This window comes from Phodopus roborovskii, unplaced genomic scaffold (genome assembly GCF_943737965.1).
Source record: "Phodopus roborovskii unplaced genomic scaffold, PHOROB, whole genome shotgun sequence".
Taxonomy (NCBI): domain Eukaryota; kingdom Metazoa; phylum Chordata; class Mammalia; order Rodentia; family Cricetidae; genus Phodopus; species Phodopus roborovskii.
Window position 1 is genome coordinate 37216611 of NW_026126517.1, and position 16446 is coordinate 37233056.

Here is a 16446-nt window from a genome sequence, read left to right on the forward strand (position 1 = left end):
ATCTCCCGGTTTTCCTGGTACAGTCGCTGAAAAGAGTTGGATGAAAATACCCAAGAACCTTCCCATTTGGAACCCCAGTTCGGCACTTCCGCTGAGCCGAGGCCAGGAAGGATACAGCCGGACCTGGAGACAAACAGTGAAGTTGAAGCCGGGTTCCCTGAGGCCACTGCAGGCAGAGGGACTGAGTGCTCTGGACCTGGGAACCCCTGGCCCTTAGCTCCAAAATAAAAACAAACAAACAAATAAATAAAATGACTAAGGAAGGAAGCTGTGAAGGTACTAATTGAAGATGAGGCTTGCTAATAAACCCTCCATGTACTTAAGCTTTTATTGACAGATACTGGCTGCCTTCAGGTTCGTGTTCCTGGTGAGCTGAAATTCGCATCTTGCCCTCGCTGCTTAACATTTTCTACCACCCATTAACACGGATTACTCTTGTCTTGCATCTGAATACCACTGCTTGCTCTCTTAAAGACTTCCAAGCCCTCTTTGGGACAATCAACTTCCTGCCCTATTACCATTATGTGTGTTAAACAATGGTTCCATAATTGTGCAGAAGAAATATTTAGTTGTAAATCTGAGAACAGTTTGCTAAGAACTCAAGTGGTCAGTAACTGACATTTTGATATATGAGACATCATTTTTACATGAGGAGACTCATCCAGAAGAGTTAAGGGCCTGGAATTTTTATTGTAGTTTCAATTACCAAACCAATATTCTTTCTTCAATACCAACTTGCTTTCCACAACTGTGTGGATGCATAAAACCCTTTCTTTAGGAATATTCTGTCACTGTTTGAAATGCAAACATATTTTTTGGAGCAATGTTATGAACACAACTTTCACATCCTTGCACATTTTTTAACTTTGCCTTACTACATCTCAGTTTAAGACTCCTGCCCTTAACTGTTCCTTGACCTTAGATTTTGGTTTCGCTGTATTCCTTTCTACCAAGATGAGACTTTGCTCAGCTGTTCCATGAAGTAACCAGTTATTCCTCTCCCATTTTCTGGAACCATCAATACGCTGCATGGTGGGTACATGAGTGAACTTGGTGGCCAAGGCCTGGGCTTCAGTGATAGTTCTTTAATTACTGAGCATGTTCACTTACCTTCCTGTACCCAGATTCCTCATTTGTAATGTAAGGGTGTTATCATTTCTTCTGTCATAGTCTTTCAAGAGCTATAATGTTAACCACTTAGAGCAATGTCTGATGTGCAATATCCATCATGTTAAGCATTGACTGTAATCACAGTCAACCCTTGGCCCATGTGTCCTGCTTCTGAAGCCTATGTTCAGCCTGTTCTCATTTTGTTGACTCATTTTCAGGCAATTTTTTGAATGCTAAATACCCTGAAGCTTGTGGAGACACTAGATGCAATGCTTAGCTAAAGCATGGAGGAAGGCCTGGGCAGCCAAGTCAGCAGTATGGAGCTGCATAAAACTATGGGAGTTAGCCCATGCTTGTTGCAGCTGAAACTTAGGGGAATTATCTGTTGTAATCTCTGACTGCAAAACTCTCATCAATTCAACTGTGATAACCAATCTTGGTTGTCACTTTGACTAGATCTGTAATCAGCTAAAATGTAAGCCACTAGGCACATCAGGGTGAAATTTCCTTGATCAGATTGTTTGAAGCAGTAAGAACTCACCCTCTGGTGTGAGTGGCACCTTCTAATGGCAGCCCAGGTGAAAGGAAATGTAAGATGAGAACTTTGCTTCCTGCCTGCTTGCCTTTTCTCCTGGCAAGTCCACCTGCTTGTTGCTTCATCCCTTCTCCAATATTAGAGCAAGCTTCTTTGGGTTTCCAACCGGCAGCTCTCCAGGAATATTCCTGGCTTTAAGTGCCCAACTGGGACTCCAGAGATGTGCAGCCTCCTGGACTGAGCAACTAGCAGATTCTCAGCCCCTCTGGGGTGAGCTGACCATCGTTGGACTACCAGGACCACATCCAATAAGCCAATCTAATAACTCACCTTTCCGTACATATTGAGAATATTAGTCTGTGCCTTATGGAACCCTAATGCACCAGCCTTCCTGTTTCCAGCAAACCCAACCCAATGCTGACACAGCTTTTTAGTGATAGATGACATGAAAGTCTTCCCTAGCTCACCTACTTAAAAAGTTCTGTTTATGGCCAGTTGAGAAGGCTCAGCCATTAAAAGGCACTTGTCATCAATCCTGGTGCCCTGAGTTCAATCTTCAGGATCCACAATGTGGAAGGAGAGAACTGACCCTCTGGGGTTGGCCTTCGACTTCCATATGTGCACCATGCCACATACAAAAACGGGTAATAACTTGAAAAAAACCCACCATTTAACTGCTTCAGGTGACTATCGTGTATCTTCTGCCTGCCCTTTGAATGTTTCCTAATCTTTCCTCCAGGTCATATTCTCAAGCTTATTATTAATTTAAAGGGTTTCCTCTGGGACAAGGCATGACACTCACGTGCCACTAAGTCCTGATATTGATGTTAATAACTAGGCTATTCAGGTGTTGTCACCCATTCATTCACTTTCTACCACCCAGGTCTTAATTCCTGCCCTGGAAAAGAAAAGGTGGCTCTTCTATGGAACCAAGAGGACTGGATTGGCAGGTTTTCCAAGGGAATCATCACCACCTGCTTAATTTTAAGTCACAAGGATCTCAGACACCTAGTGCATGTTTGGTATTGTCCCATGGTGGTATTTGTAGCTGTATATTCTCTATTTTTTTTCAAGGCGGTTTCTCTCTGTAGCCCCAGCTATCCTGAAACATGTTGTTCTGTAGATCAGGGTGGCTTTGAACTCAGAGATCTGCCTCCCGAGTGCTAGCATTAAAGGCATGCACCACCATTGCCCAGGTTATATTCCAAATATTATACTGCATCCTGAGATCATTCTTAAGCAAGTTTTCCTAGCAGGACTGTTTTAATAAGGTACGGCTTTAGCCACCACCACCAGGGAATAATGAATTTCCACAGACAAGGATTGTTTCTTGCCAGGGTCCAGCCTCGGCTCAGGTCCAAAGATGATGAAGGGGTGTTGGAAAAAGAAGAAATCTGACCACCAGGTGGATTACACTCAGGTGGCCTGAAACACCTTAAGCCATGTAACAGTTTTGTTTGTGTGTGTGTTTGTTTGTACCAGACTTACATCAACAGCTTTATTGTTGGCCCCTATGTTTTTACTTTTAAGAAGTACATCATGATCATTATTTTGAAAGCCCCCATTGTTCCCCCTTTGTACTTCCCCAAATACACTTTCCCACCCCCTACACAGCCTTATTCTAGACATAGAGCTCAGCGTTTTTGCAGACTTAACTAAATATCAAAACAGACACATCCTGCTCTCACAGCGCTTATGTCAGTTGGCAGCTACTTTTGGTTACAAAGTTAAAAAGTAATAGACATGAATTCAACACTTTAAGGACAACAATATTCCAACCTAGACAATTCTTTCATGTCTGTGAGATATACTTTTTTTTAAATACAGGGTCCTTTTCCACAAGAGGGTCCCATGTCCCAATCTCTCTGTAAAAGGCAGACTTTGACAAAGCACTCTTTTCCTATCTCACTGTGCTATACTCCTCCCACCAATATAAGCTCCTGTGTGGTAAAGATGGATCTCTCCACCCCATATTTTACATTGTGATTTTCCTCTTGGACCATACCAGATCCTGCCAATGATGCTATGTTTGGTGTCCAGGGAACTTACTCTCAACAGTTGACACTATGTGTATTCCTGAGGCTTTCCCCCTACTCTGTGTGTGCATGTCTGACTCTCCTTTCCAGAACTGTGAAACAGGATTAATGTTCTAAGTGTTATTTTCTCATATGTTCCTATCTCTATGGAGTCAGAAAAGTTCCCAGGATTAGGAATTCCAGATAAGAGATTTGAGAAGCAATATCCCTCTGCTGAATCTTGGGGGGAAATGTTCAAGAAAGAACAGAATTTCTGGGGGAAATTATAGCTGTTGCATTGTGACTGACAATGTAAAACTAAAAGCCACACCAAAAAATCAACAATATAATGAGAGAGAAAAGACCCTACAAACTGCACAAATTTTGCAAATTTCTGTGCTGCTCCATGGTCTACTGGTCCTTGCAAGTGAGTCTGTTTCCACAGGTGCCTTGCCCCAAAGAAACCCACTGGACAGATAGTCACATGTTGATCTGAGACCAGGCTCCTGACAGCATCTCTGGTATTCCTAAATCTTTGTTTTACTGTTCCATGAACATGTTGTACAACCTAGTTCAATAGATTGCATAAAAGGCCAGAAATTATGGCATTCCTATCAAGAGGTGAAATCTGTTTCCCCATTTCTTGACTGTGGTTGGCCATGTGACTTACTCAGCAAAAGTAGCTCAAACTGAGATTCAAAAAGTACCCGAGCATCAGGGTTGCCCCTTGATGTGTGACTGAGCCCAGGGTTGCTAGGAAAACACTTCATACTGAGGCTAAGAGTGCCAGTTTGAGAAGCAGGTGGCTTCTTCAAGGAGTAATTCTACTGTATTTCTGTGAATGAGGACACTGTAGGTCATTGAGCCTCCTCTTACATAGAGGGTGGCTAAACAGATGCAAGTAAGGGCCCATAGACCAGTGAGATGATCAGCAGTGTGCTTTAAGCTGTAAAGCTGTATCATTTGTTATGCAGCAAATACTACCTGATATGCCAGTAGGTTATCGGACTGCCTTAAAAAAAAAAAAAAGAAGAAGAAGAAGAAGAAGAAGGAAGGAAGGAAGAAAAGTCAATTACTACTTTTTTATCCCTTTATTCCCATATTCCTATTCTTCAAACCTGATACATTTGGTTAGTATTTTGAGTATATGTGGTGTTTTACTTCAATGATGCAATATGGGCCATAATTGTTAAATAAAATTTGGTCACTTGGGGCCCTGAAGAGATAACTCAGAAAATAAAAGCACTTGCTACTCTTGCATAGTCCTCAGGTTGGGTCCCCTGAACCCACATCCAGCAGTTCACAAATGCCTGGTTCCCACCAGCATCTGAACACACAGACAAACAGGCACACATACATACACCCAAATAAAAATAAATAAATATATTCATTTTTAAAATTGGGTCAATTGCAGATGGAAACAGAAATCCAACTTGTTAAGACATTTTAAGCCTGCATATCCTCTCATGGGCTTTGGAATCTCTGGAAGAAAAAGTGTCCCTAATTTTTTCTGTGTTCTACAATTTTAGCTTCCCCAGTGGACACAGCAGCTGTCTTAGATCTGCTTAATGAGCCTCTCTGGTTTAAATTTCCTCTTTTATTAAAAAATGCCAGTAATTTTCTCTTTCTTGACAAATTTCCTTTTAGGACATGTAAACTTTTGGAAAGCCTAAAATTACATCACTATTTTATCTCCAACATCATTCCAGGTTTCCAGATGATGATTCCGGATTCCTCAAATTGGATGTCTTGGGAAGTTACTTCCAAATACTTACTCCTTATGTTCATGTCTTCATACCCATTATGAACATTTTTTCATTCCTTCAATAAACTGAGGATAAAACAGAAACAAGGTTTAAAAAAAAATCAGTCCTTGCCCTCAAAGATCATCCAGCATATTTAAAAAGTATAAAATTGAATTTCTGCCATTTTCTAGTTAATATTTGATCATTGTTAGAACAAGGTGGATTGCTCAGAGTGGTATGATGACCCTGAGAGAGATAAGAAGAACCTACCAGGCCTGTTCCTAATGGTCCTGTCATGATTACATCACAGCTTGAGCCACACAACTCCACAGGAATCTGGACGGTTACAAAACAGTGGTAAGTAACTGTACGGCATTCCTGAACATGTCTACAAATGATAAACCACAGCTGGGCTGGTGTGGTGTCACAGTAGAGTTTGATGACAAATTGGGAGTTGCTCTGCAGCAACCCCTCCTAATCCCATTTGCCCACGACTCATCCATTTCAGTCTTCAGGTCTATAAATCAATAGGGAGAGCCACCCTCTGAATCTTTTTTTTTTTTTTTTTTCTCCCCGAGACAGGTTTTCTCTGTATTGTTTTGGAGCCTGTCCTGGAACTAGATCTGTAGACCAGGCTGCCCTCGAACTCACAGAGATCTGCCTGTCACTGCCTCCTGAGTGCTGGGACTAAAGATGTGTGCCACCAACGCCCAACTTCATTCTGCATTGGTCTCTGCTGTTGGAATCATCTTAGCACAGGACAGGAAAATAACTTTGCTTTGACATTTTCCAAACCAAGTGTCTCCTGGATTTTGTACCAAACTGAAGTAATCAAACAGAACCTCCCAGTTCTGAAGCCAGGTGTGAGAAATAGGAGGGGCGGGGGACGCAGAGGGGAAGAGTCTCCTGAGGAGGGGTGGGGGACGCAGAGGGGAAGAGTCTCCTGAGGAGGGGCGGGGGGGGGGGGCGGCGCAGAGGGGAAGAGTCTCCTATAAATAGGCAGGCTTATTTTGATGGGTATTTTCTCATTTGTTTTGTTGTCGCAACTCATTACTGTAGTTTCAGTCACACTTTCTTGTTAACAATAGAATTAAAAACACTCAGGGGAGGAGGGTAAGAACAAACAAAGTTGCATAAATGAATAGTCACCTGCTAATTTGGGACATAATTACTACAAGGAAGAGGAACTCACTCTAATTAGCTCAAGGCCAGAAGAGAACTCACTGGAAGCATAAAAGATCAGAGCTGCAATGGTTTCATACCTGTGGTCCTTCCCGGTCTTGCTTTGTACGGAATAGTTGATAGTGCTTTCATGCGTGCAGCATGTTTGCCTCTCAGGTAGTGAGCCTACATTGTACAGACCATATTAGTTGATGAAGCTGTGGTCCACAGTGGCCTCCTCTACTGGTGCTGGCCTAAGATGCTCAAACACCTTACATCTACATGAATATAGGCCACAATAGCTGTCTAGCCACAGTTTGGGTGCTTTCCACTCCAAATTTACAAGAGCCACCAATGGATTCACCTTGGTCAGGTGTCTGTACCGTATCCAATCACATGCCAACTGGAGGGATGAGCTCCCTTGACACTGGGGCTCTTTGGGGAGGGTATTATGGATGGAACACAGTATTTCATGAGATTAGGTTTGAAAGAAATGGTTAGAATTTAAAGTACAAATATGCTACCATCCAAAAACCATCATGCTAACATTTCAGTGTGTTCTTTAGCTAGTATGTTGTAAGGTAAGAACAGAAGAAGTTATACAAAGCATAGCTGATCTATCTTACAGGTATCTTAGGGTGTGTGTGTCTGTGTATGTGTGTATGCATATGTGTGTGTGTGTGCACAGTTGGGCATTTGTGCACATGCCCATAAAGGCTAGGAAAAAGCCTTCCCATGTTGTTTCTCAGGTGTCATCCTCAGGTGTCATCCAGACCTCTGTCTGAGGTCTCTCATTGGCCTAGAACTTGCCAAGCAAACCAGACAGGCAGGTGGTGAGCCCTATGGACCCACCAGTTTCTGCCTCCACAACACGGGAGTTACAAGCACACATCACCACACCTATCCTTTTCTTTTAAGACTTAATTAATTATGTCTATGTGTGGTAGGGGTGAACTGTGCACATGCCCGAAGTGTGTGAGGAGACCAGAAGAGGTCAGATCCCTGAGAGTTGAGGTTACAGGTCAGTGTGAGCCACTCCATGTCTGTGTCTGTGCTGGAAAACAAGCTCACTGCTCTGGGAGAGTAATGAGAGCCTTTAACCACAGAGCCATCTCCCCAGCCCCATGCCTGGCTTTTTCTTATAGGTTCTGGGGATTGACCTCACATCCTCCTATTTGAAAGGCAAGTGCTTTAGTGTCTAGGCTATCTCCCCGTCCTGTGCTCCACTGAGTAAAATACCACCGGCTTTTTACCTTGTCATTAAATCTTTATTCAAGTACTTTGATGGTGGTATAATGTTGCATGCATATGTAATTTCCATATGCCTAGCATTTTATACATAGCTACCTTTGTGCTTTAAGGAGTGGTGTGACCCAATACAAAGGCAAGGGCTTTCCTTTAGAAGGTCTGAGTCATAAGCCTAGGTGACTCTAGTTTTGCAAATTGACATATAATGACATTACCTTATTATTACTTATTATTGTTGTATCTTTCATTTATGATTATTTCCTTAGAGATATCTACACTTGCAATTTATTAGGTGGAATTGATCCTTATTTATTAACGTTTTTTTTTTTTACTACCAAATTTGTACCAAAGTCTACTTCCATCTGCAATGATTAGGAGGGTTCCCTGTAGTCCCAAAACTTATATGTTTGGAAAAGCACAGGACAACATGTTATGACAGAGGGGAAGTTTTACCAGTCTGATTCACCGATTTTGTTGTCCAAAGTTTTAAGTGATTCTGAACACGTGGTCCCCAGGCCAGTAACATCAGTATCATCTCCTGGGATCTTGTTAGAAGAACAGATTCATCAAGCTCTTCTTAGACTTACTGAATCTGAAACTCAGAATGAGAACCAGGATATGAATGTGTGTGTGTGTGTGTGTGTGTGTGTGTGTGTGTGTTGATTCAGTTAGGATGACTGAGCCAGAATCTTGCTTGACTCAGCCTTCCCAATTCTGCTATTACTAGCACTTGTCACCACACTCAGATTTCATTTCAGTGCTAGGGATAACATTTAGGTTCTTATTCTTGCATGGCAAGCACTTTGCTGATTGAGACACCTTTCCAGGCACAGGGTTTGAGTTTTAAGAAGGCTTCTGGCTCACTTTCAAGTTTGATAAGAACTGGTTGAACACACTGAAGAGTCCTTGCCAAGCCCTCAGAAGTGTTTGCCACTCGCCTTTAAATACCTAAATTCCATTTTCTGGGCCCTGTCCATTTATAAGGAGTGGTTTGATGTGACACAGAAACAATGAGTTATCATTGAGATGTATCATATTGCTGCCCTGGGAGATTCCCTAGTGGGTGTGACCAAACACATGTGATAATGACTCTAAGGCTGGTCTCTTATGGTTAGGGTGGAAATGTCTCTGTATCATTTAGCCCAAATGTGACACTGGAAGGAAATTTTAAGCTAAGTTACACCAGATGTTTCATGGTTATGCAAGAATGCAGAACATAACATGTTTTCCCCACTGGATGAAAACATACTGTAAGTTTTCTTTAGCACTGTTGCTAGAACTTACAAAATGGGGTAGTCTGACCACCCTTCAGGCAGTTATCACCCCTCCCTTCTCCCCAGGGACAATCGTGCCAAAGAAGGAAGAACACAATGCTCTCGAGTCCAAGGCTGCAACATCTGGGGTGAATAAAACAGAGGTGACATTGTGGAGTATGAGAGCACATGTGGCCACTTCTACTTCAGACTGTTTCATTCAGAATGGCTCCAGGAGGCGTGACCCCGGCACTAGTCTGAAAATAATGCAGATGGTAGCTGTGGCAGAGAAATTAGAGAGGAAAAAGGGAGAAAATTATTTCCAGTTCTTTTCTAAGAGCACAGCAGACACGGTGTCTCCTTCATCTCAATTTTAACATGTTTCCCCCCCCCCTCGGAGATCTTCCACACCTTTGTCTCATGGCTTCTCCAGAGGACTGTTCAGTGGTGCCATTGGGAAGGTGATGATTGGCTGTTAGCTAACATGACTAGAAATCTATGCTGTGAAAATTCCAGCCACACAATCTTTAGCAAGTACACTGTGGTCATCCTGATTGAATTGAGAAGTGCCTAGATAGTGGTTCTCAGCCCCTTTGCAGGTCTAATAACCTATTCACAGGGGATGCCTAAGACCATCCTGAATATCAGATATTTTACATCAGGATTTGTAATGGTAGGAAAATTCCTGTTATGAAGTAGCAATGAAAATAATGTTATGGTTGGGAGAGCTACCACATCATGAGGAACTGTATTAAAGGGTCACAGCATTAGGAAAGTTGAGAACCACTGGCCTAGATAATAAACATCAGAGTGTGTCTCTAAGGACATTTCCAGAAATTTGAACAAGGGAAGATGTGTCCTGAATGAGGGTGGCACCATCCAGCAGTCTAGAGTCCCAAAGGGAATGGAGGAGGAGAGGAAGAAAGAGAGACAGAAAGAGGAGGGGGAGAAGGAGGGAGAAGGAGAGGGAGGAGACCCGCTAGTGCACATTCTCATTGTCTCACTTTTTGAGCGCTCACTCTCACTCCAACCGCTGGTTGGTGAGGTGGGTTGTTCATCTCTGCCTCGCCCTCCTGCCATGATGTACTGGAGCTCTGAAAATCACAGCTCAAGCAAACCTTTCCTTTCTTATATCGTGTTGTTTAGATGCTTGGTCATAAACAAAAACTAACACCACATGGCGCTCAGATTTGCTGAGCATCAGTTTCCTAACATCTCATTGGGATGGCTGGGGGAGGGGGGGACTAGTGGAGGCCATATTTAATGCCACTCCTGTCTCCTTGCAGTACTTCAGTGTATCTCAGTCCCCTCTGTAGTTGTGGGGAGGGGGTCAGGGGGCACAAAAACACTGCACTGATATTCAGAAAGATCCAATAAATCCCATCATGCTTTGGGACATTCCTCCACAGCGAGGAAGCTCTAGTCTAAACATTCTTGTCTTTGATCCCTCGTACTCCTCACAGCCTTGCTAATGGAAAGCTGAAAAACGAATTCCCTCACAAAGTCTGGCCTGTGTGACTCAGTCCATATCCTAGCTAGACCTTCCTCTGGAGGCAGGAGAAAGAAGATAGAGAGCAGATTATGAGAGGGAATAGAAACTTCACTTGGCTCTTCAAAATTCTGGCCTAGATCAGTCACCAGCAGAATTCTTCACAACAAAGCACCCACCACTTAAACCTATCACCAGATCCCCAGTCCAGGTTTCCTTCAGGTCAGACCTGACGCTCAGTTGACTTGGAGTTCAGAATAACCCCAGAACCCTTCTCAACTTGAAGGTCTCCTCATCTTTTCAGAGCCTGAGGGCAAATGAGGAGGCACTGACTCTTTTGAGTCAGGTTTTTCAGGCCTTTTCACCCACCCTTCTCACCTGGTAATGTCATAAATAATCTGTTCTGATAGTATTTAACCATCAACCTAACACAACCTAGAAATAATTTCAGTTGAGGGATTGCCTAGATCAGATTGATCTGTGGGCAAGTCTGTGGGGGAGTGTCTTGATTATCAATTTATGTGGGACAGTCTGGCCTACAGTGGAAGACATCATTCCTTAGGCAGGGAATTTGTTACAGCATCAAAATTAAACTAGAATAGCATTCAAGCTCTGAAGCACCGCCCAAAGATCTGTGGCCATTCCCTTTACTAGTGCATCAAGACACTTGATGACTTCCTTTATTGGCCCCACTCTCTATGCTGAACAACAGCCTGCCCACTGAGCATCTCTGACAAGTCGTTGGACATAGTTGTATCCACAGGCACCATAGCTACTAAGGAGCCCAAGAGGTGCCAAAGCTGTGTGACAGTGTTCTGCACGTTAGCTGAGAATGCTCCTCCAGTGTAACCTCAACCTCTAGAGTTCCAAAGTTTTATTCTTTTTGTTCAGTAAGTTGTAAGGGTTTTAGAGGAACGGCACTTTCCATTTTGATGCTTGATTTCTAATGGGCCTCAGATCTATAACCATGGGTTGTAAAGAAGGGCTAGGTCTGGGCCCTCAGGCAGACAAGCACAAGTCAAACACTGATCTGAGCCCCAACTCATTCATCCTCTCTGACAATGGACACTTTGTTAGTGGGTCAAGCTTGTGGTGCCTGGCTACCCCAGCTCTGGGATGAGTATTCAGTGGCTCCTGTGGCATCTTCAGAATCTGCTTAGCTGTTTCCTGAAGGTGTCAGAAGCATGCAGACCTTACAGAGGCTGCAATTTGGACTTCTCCTGGGACTTTCATTTTCAGTTGTTTCTTCCACATTAGAATACTTAAAAAAGGGATGGGATTGTTCTTTAATCACATTTTAATTACAATTACACACATACACACACACACACACATACACACACACACACACACACACACACACACATATGCCACAGCAGATGTGTAGAAGTTGGAGGATAACTCATGGGAATCAGTTCTCCCTGTCTACAGTATAAGTCCCAGGGTTCTAGCTCAGGTCTTCAGGTTTAGAGGCAAGTCCCTTTATCTGTTGAGCCATCTCACCAGCCCAGAGATAGGCTTTTATTTGCTTTTGTAATTTCCAAAGGTGACATAATACACCTGAGAAATTCATTCTGGAATTTCCCTGTGTCTCAATAAAGACCCTGAGCTTGAATTAATCAGATTAGTTCCATGTTGAAGTCTGGAGAGCCAATAGCCAAACCACAGATCTATAGAAAATTTGGGCATGAAAGGTCTGGCATGGGTGCTCTTAATGTGTCTGCATTTAGAATCACTTGGGGAACTTTGATAGCCAAGCCAGATGCTTGAAGGAATTCTTAATTGAATAGAGTATTCAAAAAAAATTGTTAAACATTCCAAGTGATTCTAATGTCCAGTCAAAACCAAGAATCCTTGACCTAACAGAGTCCACATCCTGTTCAAGGCAGCACATTAGCTGCTGTGTGTTTTCCTGGGGGTTGGTGGGTCGGAGACAAGATCTCCTTTCTGACTGTAATGTGTAGTTGTTCACCCTACACCCTATAGTATTCATTTACTTCTACCCATCACACTCACCACTGGCTTGGTCAACCAGTTACTAGCAAGGCAACAATTGCAGGCAAAGTTTGAATGCATGCTCTGATATATATGATAAAACAGTATAGCTATATGCTATACCAGTTACTTTTCTCAGTGCTGGGACAAAATACCCAGCAACATGGTGGGAAGGAACTTATTTTGGTTCATGGTTGGAAGGTATGTAATCTGTCATGGTGACAAGGCAAAGTGGCATGCATGAGTCAAAGCCAGGACAATCACCAACAAGGTAGTAAAGATACACAAGGGCTTCATATGAACCTTCATGCTCCTCACCCCAGAAATTCACAAACTGTATACATCAAGGAAACTCCTGCTCTAACAGCAATGCGGTATTTTTATTTTCACATTTATTTAGTGGAGGAGGTTACACATTGTGACATGGTATACATGGAGGTCAGCGGTCAAATCTCTCCTTTCACCTTGTATGTTCTTGAGATCAAATCAGGTAATCATCAGGCTTGGCAACAAGCACCCATTTCATTGGCCCCAATGTACTATTTTTTTAAATGGTGGGACCCAAACTTGGGATAATATAACCTTTTCTTGGAGGATACTTCAAACTTAAGAGAGTAGGTGACAGTAACCAAAGGCCTTCCAGGAGCCACAGCCATCTCTGCCATTTGCAGCAGAGACTGGGATTCTATTTACTACATTGACAGTGGACAGTGCAATTCTTATAAAGGAATTAGATGGATAAGTAAAGAATCTACTCCCCCATGATAACATAATTGCCTGCCCTAGCAGGAGAATCATATTATTTTGGAATACTGTATCATTCTTACATAATTTTCACACTTTGGGCATACAATAAATATTAGATTGTTAAATTTCTTAAATTCAGATTCTAGAAATTGGAGGACTGATATCCAATTTATTGAGCAACTATTATATTTTAGAGCCCAAGCTAGGTATTTCCCTGCTATATCACTCAAATTTAGAGTTAATATTATGTCTTACTATTAGAATTAATACTAAGTGATAGTTAAGATATAATCCAAGCTGTTACAAGAACGTTACCTCAAAATACAGTGGACATGAATTTCATCTATTCTTTCCCAAATCATAATTCTAATTATGACACACAAACCACACAAACGAGTCCAGAACTTCCTTTTAGCTCAAGAGGTTTTCATCTCTGAGCCTGACATGGCTGTTCTAGCCAATGGGTGGAAGGAAATGGTTGGGGAAGCATATCTGAATTTCATATATATATATATGTATGTGTGTGTGTGTGTGTGCAGTGTACATGTGCTTGTGTATGTATGTATGTATATACAAATATATTAACTTCTGGTAGTTTTAGTTTGATAGTTATAACAATATTCAAAACAATTGAAGGAATATATTACTTAGTTGGGGCATGTATCCATCTAAAATTGGAGAGGGGAATAACTAAATAAGGGGCACTAGATACTGTTTGACAGTTCACATTAGAACTGCTGAGTACATGTATCTTTGAGTGGTCAGCTCTGTAGACCAGGCTGGCCTCAAACTTACAGAGATCTGCCTGCCTCTGCTTCCCAAGTGCTGGGATTAAAAGTGTGCGCCACTACCACTGCTCCAGCTAAGTATCCTAGTTCTTATTGAGGTTGGGAATAAACTACAGGAAGGTGCTGATATTAACCAAGAGAAGTCCTTCATTACACCAGTGAAGTTGGGATTAAGTTGGCTCTGAAAGGCTACCTCAACTAAAAGAGTTTTGTGTCAACCCCCCCCCCCAAAAAAAAAAACAGAACAAAAGCAGAACCATAACTTCTTAATTTACCAGGGAGGGAGATGCAGGTGAAACAGTGAGAATGTCAGTGTCCCATTTGGGGTACGATTTTTCTGGTAAAGCTATATCCAGAAAGCCACACCCACTGCCACATACTCAGCATCTTCCTGGGCTGGGGTATGGGCTAGAAATTTTCCATAAATGGGCTAATTTTAATCTGAGTTCCCACTCCATCAGAGAAGGATCATTGAGGCTATTTTTACAAGCAAGAAAACTTCATCAGAGAGATGAAGGAACTAAGAATCGATGACTAGGGTCTGAGTCCAGGCCTTTGTGATACTCTGGTGGGAGCTTTTCCTTAATTCACTGCTGCTTATGAGTGAGCCCTCAAAGTAAGCTTCAGGAGCAGGGCAGATGCTTGCTGCTCAGGCATTAGGACCTGTATTCAGTCCCCCAGTATGCTGAAAGCCCAGCCTCAGAGTCCTGTGCTTATAATTCCAGTACTGTAGAGGCAGAGACACATGGGATCCCTGGAGCTTTTAGCCAACCTAGCTCTATTGGCAAGCCCTAGGCCAAAAAGAAATCCTGCCTCAAAACAAACTAACAAACAACAAACAAATATTATACAAGATGGACAGTTCCCAAGGAACAACACCCAAGGCGACTTGTGTACCTGTGTCTATATAAGCATGCATACAAGCACACAAATGATAATAAAGCCACATTTCAAGGCATCCTTGAAAATGCCCTTTCTGGCCATCTGTTATGGTACTAACTGTAGTTGCTGCATTCTTATTATTATAGTCTGCTTTTCCAGACTGTCTCCATCCCCTAGCATTCATCCATTATGCCTCAGTCATTTTGCAAAACTGAGTGTGGTCCAGGGTCTGGTATCTGACACATGCCTAGACAAATGATAAATCAAGTCCATAAAAACACCCTCAGACCTCTGAGTGAGTTCTCTTTAACATCTAGCCACCCCAATTTTGCTGCATTTACATCTTATTCCTTGGTCCTTGGTTTGCAACTCTTCTGCCAGATACTAGGAAAATATTTCTAACTGATTGAACTTTCATGTACTTGGAAGGTCTTTGCAGGGCTGAGTTTTGGCTCAACCTAACCTCCATCTATCATGGTGCCTTACTTGCCTATTCTGTGTCATCCTCAGGAACTAATGGGGGGAAAAAAAAAAGCTATTTCCCACCCTGTTATTAAAACAAGGCCCTAAGATGAATACTGCTCCATGGCTGGTGGGAGCTCTCTTCTCTTTCTACGGGACTTCTATTGAAAAAGATCTAACATGAGGGTAATGGTGTTAGGGGTATGTGGGGAGGTGCACAGGTCTTTAGTCTCTGCTCTTGAGAGGCAGAGGCAGGCAAATCTCTGTGAGTTCAGTCTGAGGCTAGCCTGGATTACTTAGCAAATTCCAGGCCAACCAGACCTACACAGTGAGGCCCCTTCTCAGTAAGATAAGATAAAACACAATAGATCTGACAATGGTACACAAATTTAGTCAAACTTCAAAAGAGAGACCATGGGATTGGGGGTATAGCTCAAAGACAGAGCAATTGTCCAGTGTGCAGTGGGCTCCATTTCTAGCTTTTAAGATGGAAGCTACTACCTTTTTGGGCCCTAAGGTGTCTCCTGGTGTCGCCTGAAAACCAGGGTGCTATGCTTAGCGTCCTTCTACCGGGAGACTGACTTCCCAAATACCAGGCTTCCTGAGTGTCTCCTGCCTTGAGGTTCTACAGCAAAGCAAACAAACTTGTAGGACAATGGGTCTGTCCTTTGGTGCCCTGATGTGGCTAATGTGATCAGTTATGTTGAAGGCCTTACTTAGATGGAGAACTTCATGGATACAAACTCAAATGTTACCATGTTCCTTGTTTCTGGACATTAAGGCTGCATGTCAGACTCATCTTAAGACTGCTAAAGTGTAGCAGGACTTTAGAGCACACTGACATTTAAATAGTCCTTTTTTCACCTAATAAATATCTGAGTGCTATCTCAACACTATCTCAGTACAGTGGTTTTGAAACTTAGGATGTTCTAGCATCTTTGAGTGCTCCTTAAATTGCAGACCCTGATTCAGTCGGTTTGCTCCGGGGCCTGACAATTTGCTGTTAGATCAGCTGC

General features: G+C 42.6%; 1 protein-coding gene across 1 annotated transcript in view; it reads left to right on the plus strand.

Moving 5' to 3' along the window:
• Positions 1–16446, plus strand: part of LOC127231843 (leukotriene A-4 hydrolase-like) — an 820404-nt gene that overhangs the window by 789152 nt on the left and 14806 nt on the right.